Source organism: Falco biarmicus, chromosome 3 (assembly GCF_023638135.1).
Source record: "Falco biarmicus isolate bFalBia1 chromosome 3, bFalBia1.pri, whole genome shotgun sequence".
NCBI lineage: Eukaryota > Metazoa > Chordata > Aves > Falconiformes > Falconidae > Falco > Falco biarmicus.
In genome coordinates, this window is record NC_079290.1 from 97,437,873 (window position 1) to 97,457,274 (window position 19,402).

Sequence of the window (19,402 nt, forward strand, 5' to 3'; positions counted from 1 at the left end):
GGTTAGGTACTGTCCTCTAAAGCCAGTGTCTGAGCATGGGATCACGATTCTTCTCCTAGATAGAAAAAATGCGTCATATTGTGGGAATGGCTTATTGATACCTAACAGTACAGCTTGGGTTCTTGCCTGTGTGTGTGAAAATGCTGTAGTCTCACACTGGTTCTCTTACCCAGGAAGCACTGCCACATGTTAAGGAACTTTTGTGCATGAAGTGCTTCCACTGTACCGTTGCTTGAAACTTCATTATTAAAATTATTTTTTATTTTGAGTTCATATTTTGTTCTTACAACCAGCTTCTAAAGGAACAATTTGTTTTAATTTGTATGTGAACAACAAAAATGTTTTAGTTACAGAGTGTAGGGTAGCAGTTTATTTGATAGGTCTAGTAAACTAAAAAGTTCTGTGATATCTGGTAGAGTACTTCTGTGTGTTCTGTAGATGTTCTTTAAAGTAATGGAAGAGTAAGAAATGAGAAGTGAGAGAAGCTTTTTGGTTTTTCATGGGAATTATTGTGTGTATTTGTGAGGCTCTAGTATATGTTCTTCCTCTTTTTGGCTATGTTATGAGGAATAAATCAATTAAAAAAAGTAAAAGAAGACTGTGCCTCTCTGCCAGTTCTGTCATGCTTCAGACAGTAGTGCATCAGGACATAGGAAGTGATCTCAGCCATGTTTCTAGTCCTATTTTTAAAAAGAGATGCTTCTTGATGAAACAGTCTCCAAAAGTATAAAGCTAGTACACATGCAGATCTAAGTATATTGCGTTGCCAGCGTCAATCTAGTACATAAAGAGCTTCACAACTGTTTGGATCTGCTCTTCTTTCATAATGGGCTGCAACTTGTTTACTAATGCTTGAAAGCATGTACACATCAAATAAATCTCTGGTATTTGGGCCATAGTGTACCAGCATTATGCAAAGGGAAGATTAATCACACTCTATATTAAGCTACGATCCACTTTACTCTTGATTCCTAACTATACTAAATCAACCAAACCATCAAAGAACAAAATTAGTGGAAGTGTTCCTCAGACAATACATTAATTTTCATGTTTATTTGCCTTATTGTTAAGAAAAGGGCAATCAGAAGAGCAAATCTTGGGGCTCAGGGCATTATAAATTAATCATAAGACACAAAGTGAGCTTTTGGGTGTGGAAAACTAGCAACAGATGGAAATGCTACATAGCTGCATCATATGGTGCGTACGGTGTTGCTGCAACACCTGAGAGGATACACGCTCCCTTTGCTGGTGTTGTTAATAGATAGTCTTTAGCACGCATTATTGGCAAATCTGACACAGAGTGAATTTGCAGCAGTGACTCAAAAGACTTTCCTAACATGAAGCATCTTTACTGCGTATCATTTTAGCTCTTTCCTGTTTTTACTCTGCTCTCTTTCAGCGAAAAGGTCAAGAAAAGCAGTAGCTCAGTGGCTGAATTTTTCAGAAGTGCTTTACAGCAGCGAAAGCTGGGAAACCTCTTAAAGTGGTGTCTTACTCAGTAAGTTAAGCCTTTTGTTCTTAACTTCATTTAATTTCCCTATTTTTTTCTCGAATCCTAGGTATCAGATTAATTGAAGTAGCTTCTATGGTATCTCAAGGCAGGTGCGGAACCCCTCACGCCCCCCCCCCCAGCTTTCCGCCTCCCTCAGAGGTGGCCTTTGCCACACGAAACCTGTCAGCTTACCTTGTTAGACATGGTAGCGTTGAGTCAGTTCTGTAGTTTCATAACATGACTGTCTGGCTGCACTGAATGTGCTTGGTTGCCATATTCAGGTTCGGAGAATTACAATATGTAGTGTGTGCCTCTTTTTTTCTTCACTTTCCCTGCACACGTTTGTTTGTGCATGCACCCACACGCTTAAATAACGCTTTCCCTTTGCCGTTGCACTCTGAAAGCCACCAGCTGCATTAACGAGAGGTTTTTCAAAGCCCAATCAGGAGCTTTTGGGCTTTCCCTAAAGCAGTAAGATAGGTATATTTGATATTGCTATCACTATAAGGAATTAAAGAGAATCCTTTTTAAAAAATCCTTTACTTTACAGTACTTCACAGTAACAGAGGCACACAGGAAGATTTTCTTGACGTAGCTAGAGCTTCAGCTAGCACGGGTGCCTTACTGTTGATTCAGATTGAAGGTCAGAGCCTTAAAAAGTTAAGTGCTGAATATTAAAATTTAATTTATAGCATTAAATTAGGACTGCTTATAAGTTTAACTAGCCTTAAGGGTGCTAAGTATTTCCAGCTGAGGCCAAAAGGACTTTCAGCTGGTCAGCATTTCTTGTGGTTGGGCCTGATACTACTTACTGTAATTTTCTTGCACACCTGATCTTGCTGCATTTTTCGCAGGTGTGAATTTCTTTGCTCACATCTTTTCATGCCTCATTTGCTAACTCTTCTGTTCTGCAAAACTGGCAGGATGACAGCAGGCAACTCCCTCATCTTTTTGTGTTAGGATTAATCCTCGGGGTTCTTTCTGATGTGTCTCCAGAAATACGTATTCAGCTTAGGCTGAATGCTGATTTGATTTGTAATACTAAAATGTGGATGATGCAGATCACTTTCTGAGTATTTTCTGCCTCTTAAAAAGAAACTGTTGTAGAGGTGTAGATTAACAGTTCCAGAGTTTTAAGCTCTCTGACACATAAAAAGCGTTCTTAAAATGCAGGTGTACTTTGGCATGTGCCTAAGTACTTTGCTGAATCTCTGTGTTTGACTTCATTTAGCCTACTTGGAGCTTTACAAATAACAATTAGATGGCTGGTCATTTAACAGATTGTGGTATTTTAGTACTCTGAATCGTGTTTTTCTGTTTTGGCATGATAGACAGATTTTTCTTTCAATTTCAGATTATATGGTTTGTTTTTACTTTAGTCTTTTTTTACTTGTATGATTTAATAAAATTTCTGTTTCAAGGATTGATAGTTGCTTTATTTGATACCTGTTTATAGGCATTTATTCATTACTTTTTCAGTGTACTGATATTTGTCAGAAGATAATGACACTGTTTCTTTTGTCAATGAAAATGAGGCTATAAATTACTGTAATTTGGGGATACATTTCTGGTGTGAGCAAACGGTATTCCCTTAGCGAGTTTTCCGCTATGGAAAACTGGGTTATGCATAACATATTTTAGAAAAGACCTGTATTCCTCTAAAGAGGAATGGCGTTTTGCAACTCCTGGAAACGATAAGAATCCAAATGTATGTATATTTGTATTCAAAGTATGCCTCAGGATTTGCAGAGTTGTTTCTCCTGGTTCACATAGGGGACTGGAAATGGTTGGTTGCGGGTTCTGTTCCTGATTTATTTGATTTTATTTTTATTATTTTTTTTTATCCCAGTTCTGTAGGACACGAGGTGAATAGTTCAACTCTTTGCACCTTAATGCAGTCACTTGCCATGTTCTTCCCAGAGCTGGCCTGCATCTGCCACTGGTGCAGCTGCATTAGGTCCTGATGTCATGATACTCACCACCACCAAAGATCGAAATGAAAGTCACACAGATGTGTGGCTTATTTTACTGACAAGCACAAAAGGATTTAGCAAAATTAAGACTGAAGAGTAAGCTGTGGGAGGGAGGATATGATGTATTCTTCCCTGCTAAAATCATAGCATTAACATTCTTGGCAGCATCACTGAGCTCCACAGTAACTTCTGGTTTACATTTTAAAAACGCACCAAATAGCATATACTGTTTAATTCCGTGTTGCATTACGCAAGAGAATGCGATTGCCTCAGAGAAGCACATCTGCATTGCGAGAGTAAATTCTCCTGGGAAGTAAGCGCATCTTCTGCAGAAGTCAGTGAGGCGTGGGCAGGGCATTGCTATTTTGGCGAGCAGAGGGAGCCCGCGTTGGAAAGCTGCCTCACCTTTCACTTTCCATGGAACTTACCCTTTCTCCCTGTTTCAGGCACCAACCACTGCCACTTGCTTCTCCTACTGCTGGTGTGGGGCTGGGGATGCTTTCAGTGATCGATTAAAGCGTTAATCCGGGTTTTGGGAGTCATGGCCTTTGCTGTCTGTCTGGCTCGGCTGTGATCCCTGAGCAGGACAGGCTATTAGGGAGCAGTAAGGAATGCAATTCAAAAAACATCTGGAAGAGCTAAGAAAATGAAGAACCCCAAAACCACACTTCTGTGATAGTATCTTCTTTAACTGATAAGCTGGCAGCAGTTGATGGCAGGTACGGAATTCCTGGCATTTTTATAATGTCTTTCAGTTTGCTTCTTCCAAGGCGCTCTCTTGCTGGAAGCAAAGTCAGGCTCCTGCTGTCTCAGTTCAGCTCAAGTTCTTGCTGTCATCCTAAAGCTTGGTTATGAACCCTCCTGTTCCTCTTATCAGCACGCATGATATTTTTATGGCAGCGTTTAGCAAAGACTTTCCAACAGCGCCTATGACAGTGTAATTGTACCTCTCTGATAGAAATAACTCCCTCTTTAATGGGGGGCTCTGGATGCTTTCTAACACAGCTTTCTTCGGAGCAGGCTGGGCATCTGGTCGGCTGGTCTGTAATGTGGGTGCACAGAATTTCTATTTATATATAAATACATATATAGTTTATATATAAATTTCTATTTATAGATTTTCTATTTCTCTCTATATATTTATATAGAAATTATATATAATTTTTAATAGAAGGCACTGTTCAAAGTAGTTATTCATAGTTTGCTCTTAAACTGCAAGACTGGAGTGAGAGAGATTCCACAGGGGTCTGTCCTGGCTGTGGTAATACTCATTGTTTTCATTACTGGAATGATTGATGGAGCAGAGAGAGCAGTTATTAAATTTACATAGGATAAGAAGCATAGAGGGGGGCCGCAGGCTCCTTGGAGGGCAGGATTAAAGTTCAGAGCTGCCCTGGCTAACTGGAAGAATGGTTTGGGGTAGAAGAAAACGGGGTACAAACTTAGAAGCGCTGTACAGGGGTAGAAATATCCAGTCGCATGACACGGGATGGGGAATGGCTGACTCAACAGTGGTCCTACAGAAGAAGGTCTGGGAGCTGGAGTTGGGCTGTGTTGGAGGCAGTTTGGCCTGGTTTAGTTGAATAGGGTGTTAAAAATCACAGCTGGTTCCTAGACCACCAGAGAAAACCAGCCTGCAGCAAGTCCTGCTTTCCTGTCCCTTGGGAGCTGGGCTGCCAGTGCGCTGCTGAGTGGGCAGCTTTTCCTTCCCTCCCCTGTCTCTGTGGCTCTGACCCCGGAGCTGGCAACCCTGCAGCTCCATCCTGAGCGCCCGCGGGGCAGAGCCCCGGCTCACCTCCCTGCCATGCTGACCCGTCTGTGCAGGGCAGTGCATCTGAGAGAGAAGGGGATCGTAGACCTGAGGCTGTAGGTATCATACAGTCATACAAGGAACGATTTTCCCATCCCTGCCCCTCGAAAAAGCACTGTTTTGGGGTGCGTAAAGAAAAAAGCACAGAATGACCCATCCATTTCACTCAGTGTTGGAAATGGCTCAACACCTAGTTTGGGGCACAGCACAGTCCAGAGCCAGCTGGATGGTGGCCAGGGAGAAGGCATGATCAAAGATTTGGAAAACATGACCTGGGGAAGAAGATGAAAGAATTCTTGGAAAACATGACCTGGGGAAGAAGATGAAAGAATTGGGATTGTTTAGTCTAGAGGGGGGAAGGCCAGTAACAGACATGATAGCAGCGTTCAAGTATGTGGAAGGTTCCTCCTACAGGGAGGAAGGGAATAAATCCTACTGCACAACTGCTGGGGTCAGGACAGGAAGAAATGGGCTTAATTGGAAGGTGGCAAGACTTAGGTAAATGTTTAAGAAAGCTTCCAAGTGATAAGGGTATTTTGGTGCTGCAGTCATTTGCCTTTGAGAAAGCCATGGAAGCATCATCACTGGAGGTTTTTATAAAACAGACAAACCTCCTCCAGGAATATTTTGGGCATTGCTTTGGAGAAGGAGGTGGAATACATGCTTCTGAAGGTCGTTTCCCAGGAAATAGTGAAGCTTTTTTTTTTTTTTTTTTTTCAGTGATCCTGTGAACTTAGCTAATCTCTAATAACCCAACAAATAACTAAGATAATGGCAATTCATTATTGCAACATATCAGTGGTAAATAGACAGCTGATTTATGCACAAAAACCGATGACGATGATGATATGCTTCTGCTCTCTGTTCTAGCTAAAAAAAAATAATAAAATCTGAGTAAGCTAATTTTACTGGAATGTTTCAAAAGGCTGTTCCTGTAAATATATTACTCTATACAGAAATAGAGGAAGTGATGTTGGTTGGCTCTGCTTATTGAAATATTGTGCAAACACAGTCAGTAGCCGCTAATGCATAGTGTGGCCGTAGTAAAGCCAGCGCTACTCCAGGAGGCACGGGAGTTTTACACCAGAGCGTGGTGTTGTATTTTCAACCTAGATGTTTGTGCACTTGTGTACTTCTTTTATGTGGAGTCAGGGAGCAGGCTGAGAAGAACTAGGCTTTAATTACCTCATTGCTATCTATACACATGAGTTATTCTTCTCTGTTGTCTCGTTACATTAAGTGCATGAGGCAGCAACTGAAGAACAAACCTCAAACTTGTCCTTTGCTTCTTAAGCCAAAAAGCACTTTGGCAGCTCCTGCAGCCATTGTGATTGCATCTCCCAATGTGTTTGCTGTTCAGTGTATGGGGGTGGCACGGAGGGAAAAGAGAGGTTCTTCCCCATAAGTGTAATCTTCGGCCTTGAGAAATTGCTTGCGGTGTCCCCACGGATACTTTCCTCCTCTCTTTGTTCTCGCTGGAGGATCCCCTCCATGACTTTGCAAGTTTCTGCAGGTCCTCTGAAGTCTTCTAACTCAGGTTTCTGTGATAGAACAAAAAAACATAGAAGAAAAGAGTATTTTACTTTTAGAAACACTGCACCCCCCTGTCCTTGTTGCTGCGCAGGGCGGGAAAGAGGAGGTCAATGCTGCTGTAGCCCATGGGAGCAACCTGGGTGGTGGAGGGTGCTACACGATGCCTGTAGGAGAGACTCCTGAGTAGGTAGGGCCAGGCAGTTTGGGTCTGGTGAGAGCAGCCAGACTCCTTGTCTCCAGCTCCTGGCTCGACAGCCCTGAGGGGGTGTTTTGTCACTGTCATCCTGGGACTAGGAGCACTGGTGAAGGGTGGTGCAGAGTCACCATGTGCCCAGCACGGATTTAGCAAGGCTTATCGTAATGCTGGCAGGATCCACACTAACTCTGCGTGGTCAGACATCACCACGCGCTCACGTCCCAGGCCCTGCAGCTCTGGCCACACAGTGCTGCGTGAGGAAACACCAAGAAACGTGCTGCTGAGCCGGTCCTGGTGCTTCTGTGTCTGGAAGAACTGCCCTGAGCACTCAAGAGTTGCTGACCATCACCTCTTTGCAAAAGCTTCCTCCTTCTAATCTGCTGCTGTGCAGGTCTGTGTCCTGATCGAGCGTGATAACAAAATGAGGGCATGCATGTACAAGTGCACATACAGACATATATTTTTGGCCTCTTGCCTTTTTTTTAATTTGAAATACTAGCATGCGTTTGCCTCTGTCCCAGCCTATCTGCCATGCATCAGCAAACTAACATTCTTCATGATCTTGAGTGTCCCATCTCACGAGAAATGAATCAGCGCTGCTCTTCCTGTGGAGGGTTCTTTAGGGGGATTTAAATCGTTGATTTCAATTGTGACTATAATCAGCAAGCAGGAAAACCTTATTAAAATAATCAGCTTCTAAATCTTGTTTTGCATTTACTCTTTATAGTTATTGTCCTTAAAGAAGGGAATGCTTTCAGTACTTGAAATAATTTTATATCTCTTTTTTTAAACATAGATTACATTATATTTCTACAGATGTTCCATCAGTAATCCGCTCCAACGTAGATTTCTGTGGGTCTCTAATTTTTCTGGTTTTTATTTTAATCAGTGGTGCATTTTCTGTTCACTGTTTACTAGATTGTATTTTTGCATGTGGCTTGTATTAGGCTACATTCACATGAAAATAAACGTTCAGCAAAAAAGGAGATTTTGAAACATTTCTGTCATGTAACTAAATGGTTCCTTAAAATAAGAGCTGGAACATAGAAGGGAAAATAGAAGAAAAAAATTAAACTTGTTTTGCCTTAAAATTAAGCCATTTTTAAAAAGAACAGTCAATTGTAGTTACTAAGTATTTTTAAATTATTATTATTATTTTTATTATTATTTATTTGGTCACAGTATCTTAAAGAGTTTTGGGAATCATAGATCCTAAACTCTTGCACATCACTTCCATTAAGAAAGTATCTGACTCTTATTAATTTTCTTCAAGTTCCTTTCTGATGTTTGAGCTAAGTGTTTAACTCAGCCTGCTAAATGCACTGAAATGATGAAGATACTCTCCTGTCTGGTCTGGCAGGAGAGACTGCTACTGCAAGCTGATATAGGGGTGTCCGTCAGTCCTGATTTTAGAAGTGTAGTCAGTAACTGCTGTCAGTACCAAGTCTGATTCTCTTTGAGGCTTGAGCAGCAAAGATCCTTCTCGAAGTGCTACTTAAAAGAACCACCTAAATTCAAACAGTTTCAATAGATGCAGTATTGGAATCTAACACAAATTGTCACAAACTAGTTCAGAATATGTCTCAATTTATATACATAAATGCATGAGAGAGAAGTCACTTCTATATTAGTCTGCATGTGGAAGGTGGTGACCTGGCCCAGAGGGAGAGAAGAGGGTTGCATAGCAGACCGAGGAGAGGAACAGGGTTTGGGGCTTTGCTGTTGTGTTCCTAGTCACATTCTTGGATCTTGCAAAAGCGACTCTTGCCTTTCGAATTCATGCAGTTGTAAATGAGGAAGTGAGACTGAGCCTTGTTGGGAGATCTTAGGAATAAACTTTTAGGAATATACTTTGTTTTCTGACGTGCTACTTCATCTCCCCCAGGAAAAGGCAGCAGATGGCTGTTGGTCCCATGGGGGGCAGCAAGCTGAAGGCACACGTGGATCAAGCTTGATAACACTGATCACTTGTGGAGTCTGGCGGGTCTCTTCTCAGAGAGCTTTGCAAACATGAGCTGGAAGTAAAGATACTAGACAAACTCACTGTCTTCCCCTAGTGTGTGTATGAAGGCCAGTTCTTGGAAACTGGGGAAGGAATTAAGGATGTGGTGCCGAGATAAATCTTCAGTGATGTGCATGGGCAGATGATCAGGTGATTCCCTCTTCCATTTCTCTTAGCCACGACTTCTTTTGCTGCGCACCCTTGCTGGCATTGCTCCTGGTCAGAGTTCATGCAGGGGGAGAAGTTATTACTCCTGGCACATACTGTGCTGCTTAACTTTTAGCAACATGAGCTCTGCGCTCTATCACTTACACCTTTTCTTCTGTTCTCCTAGCTTGACACCCATCCTCAGCCAGCTTTGATGCAGGGTATCACCCTTGCCTAGCTGTGTCTTGCATCTCAGGTTAGATGGATGAGTGCATCTGATGGCTTCTTTTGAAAGCAGATGTGTGGAAGCGTGTATATTGCCAGAGGGCTGTGGCCAAGAGACACAGGAACCTTTTTGCAGAACTGTCAGTAATGGTTTGTCATCCATTCATCACTCTTTAGCAGCCTCCACACTGGGGGTCTGAGAAGCCCCGTGGTGGGAGTTACATAGGTGCAGCACTTTTACAGGCTGAGGGCAAGGGAGTCCTCACTGAGCCTGTGTCTGAATTCTGATCAGAATTTGTCACTGTCTGCAGATTAGTTGACGCTCTATGTCCACATGCAAATTGTGCATTGCATTTCAGGAATCGCCTGCAGAATATATAGAAGCACTCACATCGTGAGTTCAAAAATAAATCAAAGAGCCCACAGAGTGTGAAAACCAGCAGTATAATGGGTATAAGAGTGTTTCTGCATGGGAAGACCCCAGACTGAAAAAAAATTGTGCATCAGCATCCATGAATCTTATGCCGGTTTTGGGTTTTGGTTGGGTTTTTTTGTGGTTGTTTTTTTTTTTTTTCCAAACAGATAGCCGGTGGAAGCTGTAATCAGCAGTATGTTTGTTTATAGAGTTACAAGGGGGAGTCCAACACAGTGATTTGTGGTTGCAGACTGATTCACTGCTGCTGCAGCCAGCGAGTGGTGGGCAGAGTGGGCTGGATTTCAGGAGCACAAGAGACACTCATTGTAGGCAGCTTAGAGGGACCTTCCGCGAGCGAGTAAAGAGAGCAGCTCCTCTGCAGGCAGGCCAGAAAATGGAAGTAGCAGCTCGCAAAGCCTCTAGACAAGATTAAAACCGACAGGAAATGAAAACTAACTTCACTGTTTTACTTACAGGCTGACCGCCCTCCCCCTTCGCTAATGCTCACGGTGTCCGTAGGAGAGCAGTTCCCCTACCTACTTCTTGGAATGCGCACGCTCGGGTTAGAAAAGTGCGTGACCAAAGTGCAGAGCCAAGCTCTGCTGTCAGTGGGGCTGCATGAGCCTTGGCTCTCCAGGCAGCTTTATTTTAGACACGCAGTTACTGTCATTATCTCTGTAAAGCTGCATTTAAAAGCAAGGATGTGTGTAAAGAAGGAAAGTACTTCTCTTTCCTCTCTCCCCCTCTCGCTGCCTGTTAATCTGTTACAACAGATCTGTTGCTGTGCAGAGCGTGTTAGGCTCAGCAACTGCTCTCCCTCGGCGTACCTGCCAACTTTTGAAATCTATAAATAAGGATGTTTGGAGCGGGGGGAATAGACACACCTTCGAACTCCATTGAAGTACTTGGACACAACATGCTTATTTTGGCAGGATGGATTGGGAAAAATGGGAAAAAAATATATATATTGCTACAATATAAGGACTATCTCTCCCAAATAAAACAGCTGGCATGTATATGTGGCTAAAGCAGATTTGCTTAGATTTATGCTAGTCATGCTGTGAGCTGCACTAAAAGAAAATGAAACAAGTCATCTTTCATCCCCCTCAAATGCAGACCTTTGCCAAAGTTTGTTTCTTAGAAACTAAATGAACCTGATGAAGCAGGATCTTGTGCCTAAAAATAGAGCATTTTACTTTCCATCTTGCCCCTCACAGGCAGGGTATAATTTTACCTCAGCCAAGAAGTGAGATGAAAGGAGATTTGAGCTTTGCCTTATATCTCTGTCCTCTTTTGAGCTTGTGACAGAGGGACCTCATCTTTCCTGACCAAGTTCAAAAGTGCAGCGAGTAGGGATCCTAACAGGAAAGAACCACCATTGCAAGTTATGCGGTCAGGGCAGCAACTGCATTTTGCAGGTAACGTGGCCTTGCGTATGACTACATGGTTTCTGCTACCCAAGAATGTGGTTCTTGCTCTCATGGGGCTAAATGTTCTGCTCTTGGAGCAAAATGACCTTTGCAATCCTGAATGAAAAGATGGAGCTTTAAACCTAACTTTTGCAAAACCACCTGAGCTGCAGGTATTCTGGAGCATAGCTGCGCAAATATCCCCAGCTGTGCTTTAGGATTCTCGAGACGCGTGCGAGCTGTGTGGCTGCGGCTGCCTCCCGGCTCTGCAGGTGCGTGCTGGTGGGGGCAGAAAGGGGCCGGGGGGTGTGTGTGCTGCAATGCTGCAGCCTTCTGCCCTTGGCACCCATCAGGAAGGCAGAGCCTGACTAGCAGGCACAGAAAAGCTGGCCATCGGCCAGGTTGAATGCCAGGATCCCAGTGACAGCTTCCTTCCCCTCTTTTCTTCCACCCCACCCCGCTGAGTGGTTTGGAGGGTGGTATCCCAGGGTGCTTGTCAGGGTGCGTGTGTGTGTTGTGGGGTCTGTGTGTGTGCTGTTGTTTTGCTTTTCTGTGCTCCTTTGCATGTGGATCTGTCTGCACCTGTTTGCCTGCTGCTTTTCTAAGCTCGCGCGGCGTTCTTTGATTCATGGGATCGCAAGCGTACGAGCCGGCGCGCGGCAGCTTGGCACGGCCGTTTCATTAGAGCAGAGGAGGCCTGTGTCCTGCAGGGTTGTTTTAGTAGAGACATGTCCCATCTGCTGCTTCTTATCACCCTTTTTATCTGTGCTGCTGACTCATGCAGTGTGGTCTGCTCAGCTCTCCGTTGCAGTCACATCGCACTTTGAGTTACCTTTACTATGACTCATGCTTGTTTTTTCTCTTGCCAAGTGTCAAGCCAAAAACAACCCAGTCTTGTCCCTCTCTCATGTGTTCTGTCCTATCCTACCCTTTACTTCCAAGTCTTGAACCTCTGTCATAATCTTGTCCTTCCCCTCAAGTGAACCACCTGTAACTAAGTTTTAAGCTGTGTAATTTCATCTTCCATAGCATCTCTGCACTCTGCACCTGAGGTTAGCAAGATTGCCAGGCTTGTCCTAAAGTATGTTAGTTCCTCTTACTTGCCTTCACAGATCAGTTTGGTGGAGAATTTTTTTTTTCTTTCCTCTGTTTAAAGAAAAAGCGTGTTTATTAGTGTTTTGGTATGAAATTTTGCATTGGGACAACATGTGCATATTCCACGTCTTCATATGTAGTATAGGCATACAGATCCAGAGCCTCTTGACTTGAAATCTGCCTGCATGTTGGGCTAATGAGACCACAGTTTTGGACAACTTGTGCTGAGGTTTCCCTTGCTTGCTCTTGGCCTGTACTTCCAGAATCAGCCCATAAACCCAGGCGTGCTTCCTGCATGGGCAGTCAGTAGCGTGGTACACCAAGCCTGAAATCCCTACTTGAACTGCTAGTGCATTGTGTCTAGGTTGAAGAGGACAATCGAGTTGTGCTACTGAAATCTTGGCATTTCCTTGTTTCAGATGAGGGGAGTTTTGCCAGTGATTCCTTTGTGGACAGATTTGTGTCCCCTTGGCCCTTTTCAGTGCAGAGATCCCTAAATCCTTTGCAAACGAGAGCCTGGTATGTGTTCCACCGAGGAGAGATGATTGGCAAAGGTTGCCGTACAGTTAAACTGATGCCAGGTTCTGTATCTTACTGTCCTGAGCCCTTAGTCACGTCAAACTTCTGCTGAAGATGGGGTGTCTGGTTGAAATCTCTTTGCCTTGAATAAACCTTGTAGAATTTGGCTTGTGTGTTGCTGTTGTGGTAGCTATTTTGATGTCACAGAAATTGGCCTAGAAATGGACGAAAATTATTGGAAAAATTTTTAGAACAGAAAGTGGGGGTAATGCCAGATTTTTTTAAATTTTAAAAAACCGCACCTTTTCCTCATCGTCTTCCAGCAAAACACTAGACGGGTTTAGATTGCTGTGTCAATTTTCTTTTCTAGGAACAAAATTAGAGTTTGGGTTTTTTTATTGGGTCATACACAAATGATGAGAACACACAGCTGTCTCTTACAGACTTGTGTGTAGAAAACTCTTTTCAATGATAAACGTGTCACATTTTTTTAGACCAAGCTGCTTAAAACTTTTCCAAAAGCTAAATTCCTTACAGATTTATCTGTGCCCTTGGATGTAGCCTTTGAAGCTGCACCACCTGATCAGGCAGACTCTCCAGTCCCATCTCAGCTCTCTGAGGTGGACAGAAGTCTTTTCTGTACCTGATCTGCAGGGGCCACGTTGGTTGGAGACTCGGTAGCTCCTTCCCGTGGAAGGCACCGGACCATGTTTCAGCATTTCCCTTGTGGTGCGTGTGCTAAACAGTGCCTTGGATGGATTGAACCCTTTGCTGATAGCTGTTTGGCCTGAAAATATCAGGGGATATGTAGTAAGTGCAGAAGCTTTACCCTTCCAAGCTTGTGGGACTGACCAGCTGTTGGCTTTGGGCTCTGGGCAGGTATGTCATGTCCTCCCCTGTTCCCAGCTCTCCTTCCTATTTAGCTTGAAAATTTCATGGTTCTGTGAATTTGCTGTTGCTGGGTGTCCCTGGCAGTGTGTGCTGCCAAGCTTTGTTGGTCCCTGGTGTAAATAAATGGGGCTGATGGTAAGCACACTACTCCATTGTTTCTGAGAAGCATCTTGTTTTCTTGTAAGCCTGAAGGAGTACGGTCCCTGACTCCAAACCATGACTGTATGGCCCTCCTGCCCAACACATGGCATCTGAGTAGGAAACAGGGGTTGCTCGTTCAAGTGCTTGACCCTTGGAGGACAGTGGATGGTGTGTGTATATATATATCTATATGGTGCTGTCCCTGACTGCGGATGGTGCTGAGGTATGTCCCGGACACGCAGTCACATGCCATGGCTGCACCCCTGGGAAGACGGTGGCATGTGGAGACTTCTCCATTTTCTGGTTTCATTTGGGGCATGAGGGAGGAAGTGTGGGTGTGCGGGTGGCTGGTGCTGTGCCCTCCTGCCAGCTACTGGGGGGTGGCTCTCACTTGGGCAAGAGCAAGGTGGTGCACCTCCTGCCTCAGGACACTGGGCAACATCCATACAGGCTTAGGTTTACTCCATGGCTCGTTTTACCCATATGCAAAACAGGTGTCTAATGATACCTGCCTTTGTTGTGGAATTGAGGCTTAATTAATTAATTAATTGATGTTCACTAAATGCCTTGAGATCCAAGAATCACTGTGTATGCCCCAGAGCAGCAGCAACGCTTTGAGGTTGGAGAACCATCTCCTCTCCCATGGTGAGGTTTCCGAAAAGGGAGAGGCTCCAGCCCCTCCCTCCCTGGCTCCTCTCCGTTTTTTTTGGATGAAGCGGTGCCGTGCTGCACGTTAATTGTATGGCTTGCTCTCACTGACTTCTGCCTAAATCAATAAATAAATAAATAAATAAATAAATAAACAAACTGATGTGCTTAATGCAGTCAGCACGTAGGGCACTTGCCAAAGAATTTCACAAAGCAGCCGAGCTGGGTTGCCAAATGTCATGTCTTTTATATAAAGCATTCTTCAGGAAGCAAAGTTGCACTGGGGGAAAAAAAAAAAAAAAAAGAAGAAAATGTTATAAAAACTCTCACTGTAGTAAGAAACATTTTCTTCCCCCACAGGGAGAATGTCTGGGCCGTGTCATGGTGGGATCAAGGGAGTCTATTTTTATTTCATTTTAAAGGCCCCTCTCTCATTTCTTTTCTGCACTCTCCCACCCGAAGAGTAACTCTTTACCCTGCTGGCTTGGGGAACTCAGTTTAGATTAGCATTCAAAAGCAGGGTTGTGGAATGGTCATCTTATATGTGAAAATACTTGTCAGTGGATTTTTGGGTGGAGAGAAGGCTATTTAAACAGTGTTGGTGTCAGAATGTTTATTAGTTTAATACAATTAATGATTGAGGAAAGCAAATGGTTTTTTTTCTTTTTTTTTGTGGGGAGTGTGGGGTGGCAACAAAACTTGCACATCAAAAAGAAAGTCTGGTGTAAATGCATATGAATGTGTTTTTATTGAGAGAGCGTATACATGCAGTTTATACATTTAGGTGCCTGTGTTTAGCTGTGCAGCGTGTCACCTCTGCGAGCATGAGCGGCAGTGGTTTGACCCCGATTCTCCTCTGACAGGTGAAGTTTGCTGTGGGATCTGCTGTATTCAGAGAGGTTTGGTGTCAAACCCTGCTTGAACTGCACCCCACGACTTGCGGGGGGCTCTCAGGAGCCGGGCAGAGGTGCCCAGGGTGAGGTGGCCCCTGCTGCATTTCCCCAGGGGCAAAGGATGCGGGAGGGTGGGTGGGTGTGAGCGGGTGGCAGGCTGAATCCGGTGTTTTGGGGGTCAGCGTTGTGGCCCATGGGCTGTAGGCTGGGCATGGGTGTCCTGGGCATCTGGGCTGAGCACCAAGCAGGGTTTTGCCCAGTTTCAGGGCCCTGCAGGGGTCCGACAGCAACCGGCTGCTGCTGCTCAGCTCGCCCAGCTGCTTTCTGGTAAAGCTGTGGGAGGGTGAGTTTTGGAAATCTGTGCAGACCCATAGCACTGCTTCTGTTCATCCCTGTACTCCCAGTTCCTATCTTGGGGCGGTTCTTACAGCTCCAGAGGCCAGAATTTTTTGCTCTAAATTAAAGCTTTGTTTTGGCAGCGTGTTGTCTGTGAGTGTCTGTGCTCCCTACGGTGCTCTCAGCGCTGTGCACTAACCAATTGACTTTTTTCAGCCTGGTGTGCGCTTGCAGTGTAAATGTGATTCATTGAATCGGTATAAATAACAGAGAATTGGAGCTATACTGAAGTTTACAAAACAGCGTTGAAATTGATTTCCTGAACTTCAGTCCTCTACGGTATTTTAGCTCACGGGAGTATTTAATCTAACAGCGTAACATTTAGGCAGTAGTGTAGTCTCGCAACTCAGTCCTCCTCCCTTGCTATAGCTACAAACTTGACTGAATATGAATTTAAACTATATATAATTCTGATTCTATCCATATCCATCAGAACTTCCATCAGGCACCACAGAATTTCCACACATGAAGCACCACATGAATATTTCCATCACATGAACTTCCGTACATGGCACTGCAGAATAATTAACAGGGTATACATTAGCGGTATGTTACTTTGTCCTGTATTTCATCAGGAACAAATCAGCACCAATAATCAGGCGGGCAGCAAGAACTTCTGCTTTTGGATTCTTAATGCCTATATTGCAACAACCCAACAACTCATTGGCAGTGAGTCTTTAGTAGAGTTAAATAATTCAACAGTGTTGTGAATAAAAGGCTTCTTTCCTCCTCCTCCTCCTTCCTGTTTCCAGGATGGAAACTGGAATTCTCTGTGGCGAAAAGCCCACATCTTTAGGTATGGTGTTACTGGGGAAGTCCTGGCCACACAGTTTGTTGTGACAGCGCTTCTTCTGAGTTGCGCTATGTCAGAAATAGGGACTCTTTAATCAGACTTTTTCTTCCTCCTTGTAATTACAGAGTTCTGAAGTCCTGCTCCTCTCCTTGGGTTGTAAGCACTGAAATTTTCACTGCTGCTGGTGTGAGGCCTCACCCACGTGTCTTCTGTTGTGTGTTGGACTAATGAACAGGGAAGGAAAACCAATTAACAGGCTAGTGCTCAGACTTTGGTGTACATGGTGTCTTTAAATTTAGAGTGCAAGTGTTGTAACATAATTCCCAGATCAGAGAAGAACATTCTGAACAATGATTTCTAGTATGTAGTTGTATGACCAGTGCAATTAGATTGCGAATCAATATGGTGTGTATTATATAAGCAACATTTTAGATTAATTTCTGCATTAATAAGTCACATAGTCCTTGGAATATATGGAAGTGAAAAGGATATTTGCACAAAGTGAACATGATAGGTAACCTTTCCATTTATACTTAAGGACAGATGGTGTGGTGATGAGCATGGGAAGAGCCTGCATCGGTCAGTTCTGCTAACCTAGGTTTGCCATGCGCTCTTTCCCTCTCATGTGCCCTCTTGCTTACTGCTAGGGTGGGTTTTTTCCTTCTCCCCTTTTCATTGGCGATTTATTTCTCTTCTCAGCATTTTGTTTACATTGTCAATAGCAGTGTTTGTTCAGCTCAGACCTGGGGAGGTATTTGATTTTGCAGCTGACGTTTATTTACAGGGTCACCTTTTAGTCTCTGTGTTGGATTGCCATTCATTATGAGCAATATTTCACAAGCAATGTAACCTACTAGCTTAGAGGTCCCGTAGAAAACCATCTCTTTCTCTGAGTTCCCGGTAAAAGGCGGATGGAGGCATACCTGGCCTTGACATTATCACTTTTTCTGCAGCTTACATCATAATTTAAGAGATGAGAAGCCTCCAAGATCACATCTGGTTGAAAGTTTTCTAGTAGTGTACTACTTACTGATGTGTGTAGCTTAGCTTGTGTGGATGATTTTGAAGGAATAGTTTTGAGCAGCCCGATTTAGTGAAAGATGTCCATGGCCATGGCAAGGGAGGGTTTGGAGTAGATGAGCTTTAAATGTCCCTTCCAACCCAAACCATTCTGTGATTCTGCAGATCTCTTAAGTTTTTACTGCTATTTTTCTCCAGTGCAAGGATCTCCTTCGCATCTTCTGAGTAGTTACTCCTTTACTACTAGGAGCAGAGGGTACTGTGTCTTTGAATGTTTTGACACTCATTGCTTTAGTTCTTGAGTCATGACTTATGTAAGTCTCTTGAGTAGGTTTCAGGTTGCTATTTAGAGGTGATGATATGCTGCTTGTGGAGATACCATGGAAGCAAGGAGCTTTAAGCATTTATTGTCTTACTTTCTTTGTCCTTTTGTCATGATTTTTGATACATTTTTGTTGTATGAATAGTCATAAACGGCAAAAGGGGAGAAAATGGGTTCTTGGAAGATGCATGTCCTTAAATACAGGTGTAGGCACATAAATAGTTTTATTCACATTTTAAATTTTGCTGATTGTCAGAGTGATTAAAAGAACAGAAAATCACTAGGGATCTCCAGGTGAGTGGCCCCTTGAATATGAGACCATTGCTGTTAATTTGCTCAAGTATGAATGTAGGAAACGTAAGTCCAGGTGTTCAAGGTTTGAACACTTTATGTAACATAAAAAGGGGAAGTGGAAGGAGGGAGAGTTGGAAGGTAAGGGACGGTGGCTTGTGGGGAAGCATCAGATACTCAAAACCAGTTACTCTAGACTTAAACATTTTCAGCTTTTAAAAATAACAACTGTGTGCACCATTTTATTTGACTTTTTGTCACAATCTTCAGGCTTCCCCATCTTTACTTTTCTTTACAGCTCTGTAAGATGGAAACCTAAGGGAAGAGGGAGTGAATGTGACTTAGGGTCTCACATTATCAAGAATGTGGTGGGACAGAGGGGGAGAAGATGAATTTGTGAATAATACCATGGAAAAAAGTTCAGAACCTTGGAACTACTTCAGACCATGGACATTCCTGTAAAGTTTCATGCCTTGCCTGTGTAAGATGGTCAGAAAGTTACTTTCTTCCTGTCTGAAAAAAAAGTGGCTCCAGACTTACTTGAAATCTTGCAGTATTTGCTAAAAATCATTGAACTTGGTAAAAAAAGTTCCGGGTGAATATAGCAGTTAACTCTAGATAGATGATTGTTTTGGCTTTCTGTCTTCATGCTTCTAAACCTATTTCCATTAAAATACTTGTTAGACTTGTAAAATATCATTAGAATCTTCATAAGGTTTCTTGAAATTGTCTGCAGGAAAAATATTAGGACTGTGTTCTTTATGAAAATTGTTTAGATTATTTACAGTGTGTAAAATGTGTATATATATAAATACATTCGTCAGAAGGACAACATACTTCTCATCATGAGTGTTTTGCTTTGTTCAACAGCTTTCTTGTCAAATAGGAGTGCAAATTTGGGACAGACTGTGGCTTTCTCCTGATATTTTTTGCTTGGCATTGCACACCTGTAGGATACGTGTTTGACTTGTACGTGAAATACCATGTATGGCTGTAGGAGGAGTTATATTCAGCGTTTTAAGGACTCTGTAATGTACAGACCTGATCTTTAACATGTGGTTTCTTTCTGTTTACTATGATGGGGGCATTGCTCTGTGGTACTAGAACAAGTTTCAGGTTTTTTTATAGTAGTAGTGATCTTTGCTTGCCTTGCTACAAATATGCTGAGTAGGCTTTTCAGGAATGAGATTT

General features: G+C 43.2%; 1 protein-coding gene across 7 annotated transcripts in view; it reads left to right on the forward strand.

Annotated features, from left to right (window-relative positions):
- Positions 1-19,402, forward strand: part of ATXN1 (ataxin 1) — a 212,363-nt gene that overhangs the window by 21,527 nt on the left and 171,434 nt on the right. For 5 of the 7 annotated variants that reach the window (XM_056332312.1, XM_056332315.1, XM_056332314.1 and 2 more), the window contains exon 2: positions 1,400-1,498. The exons of 1 other annotated variant lie outside the window; for it this stretch is intronic. The gene's annotated coding sequence lies outside the window, so the exon portion shown is untranslated. Of the gene's footprint in view, positions 1-1,399; positions 1,499-8,889; positions 9,157-19,402 lie in introns of all 7 variants that reach the window. One more of the 7 variants, XM_056332313.1, reaches the window with a different exon arrangement.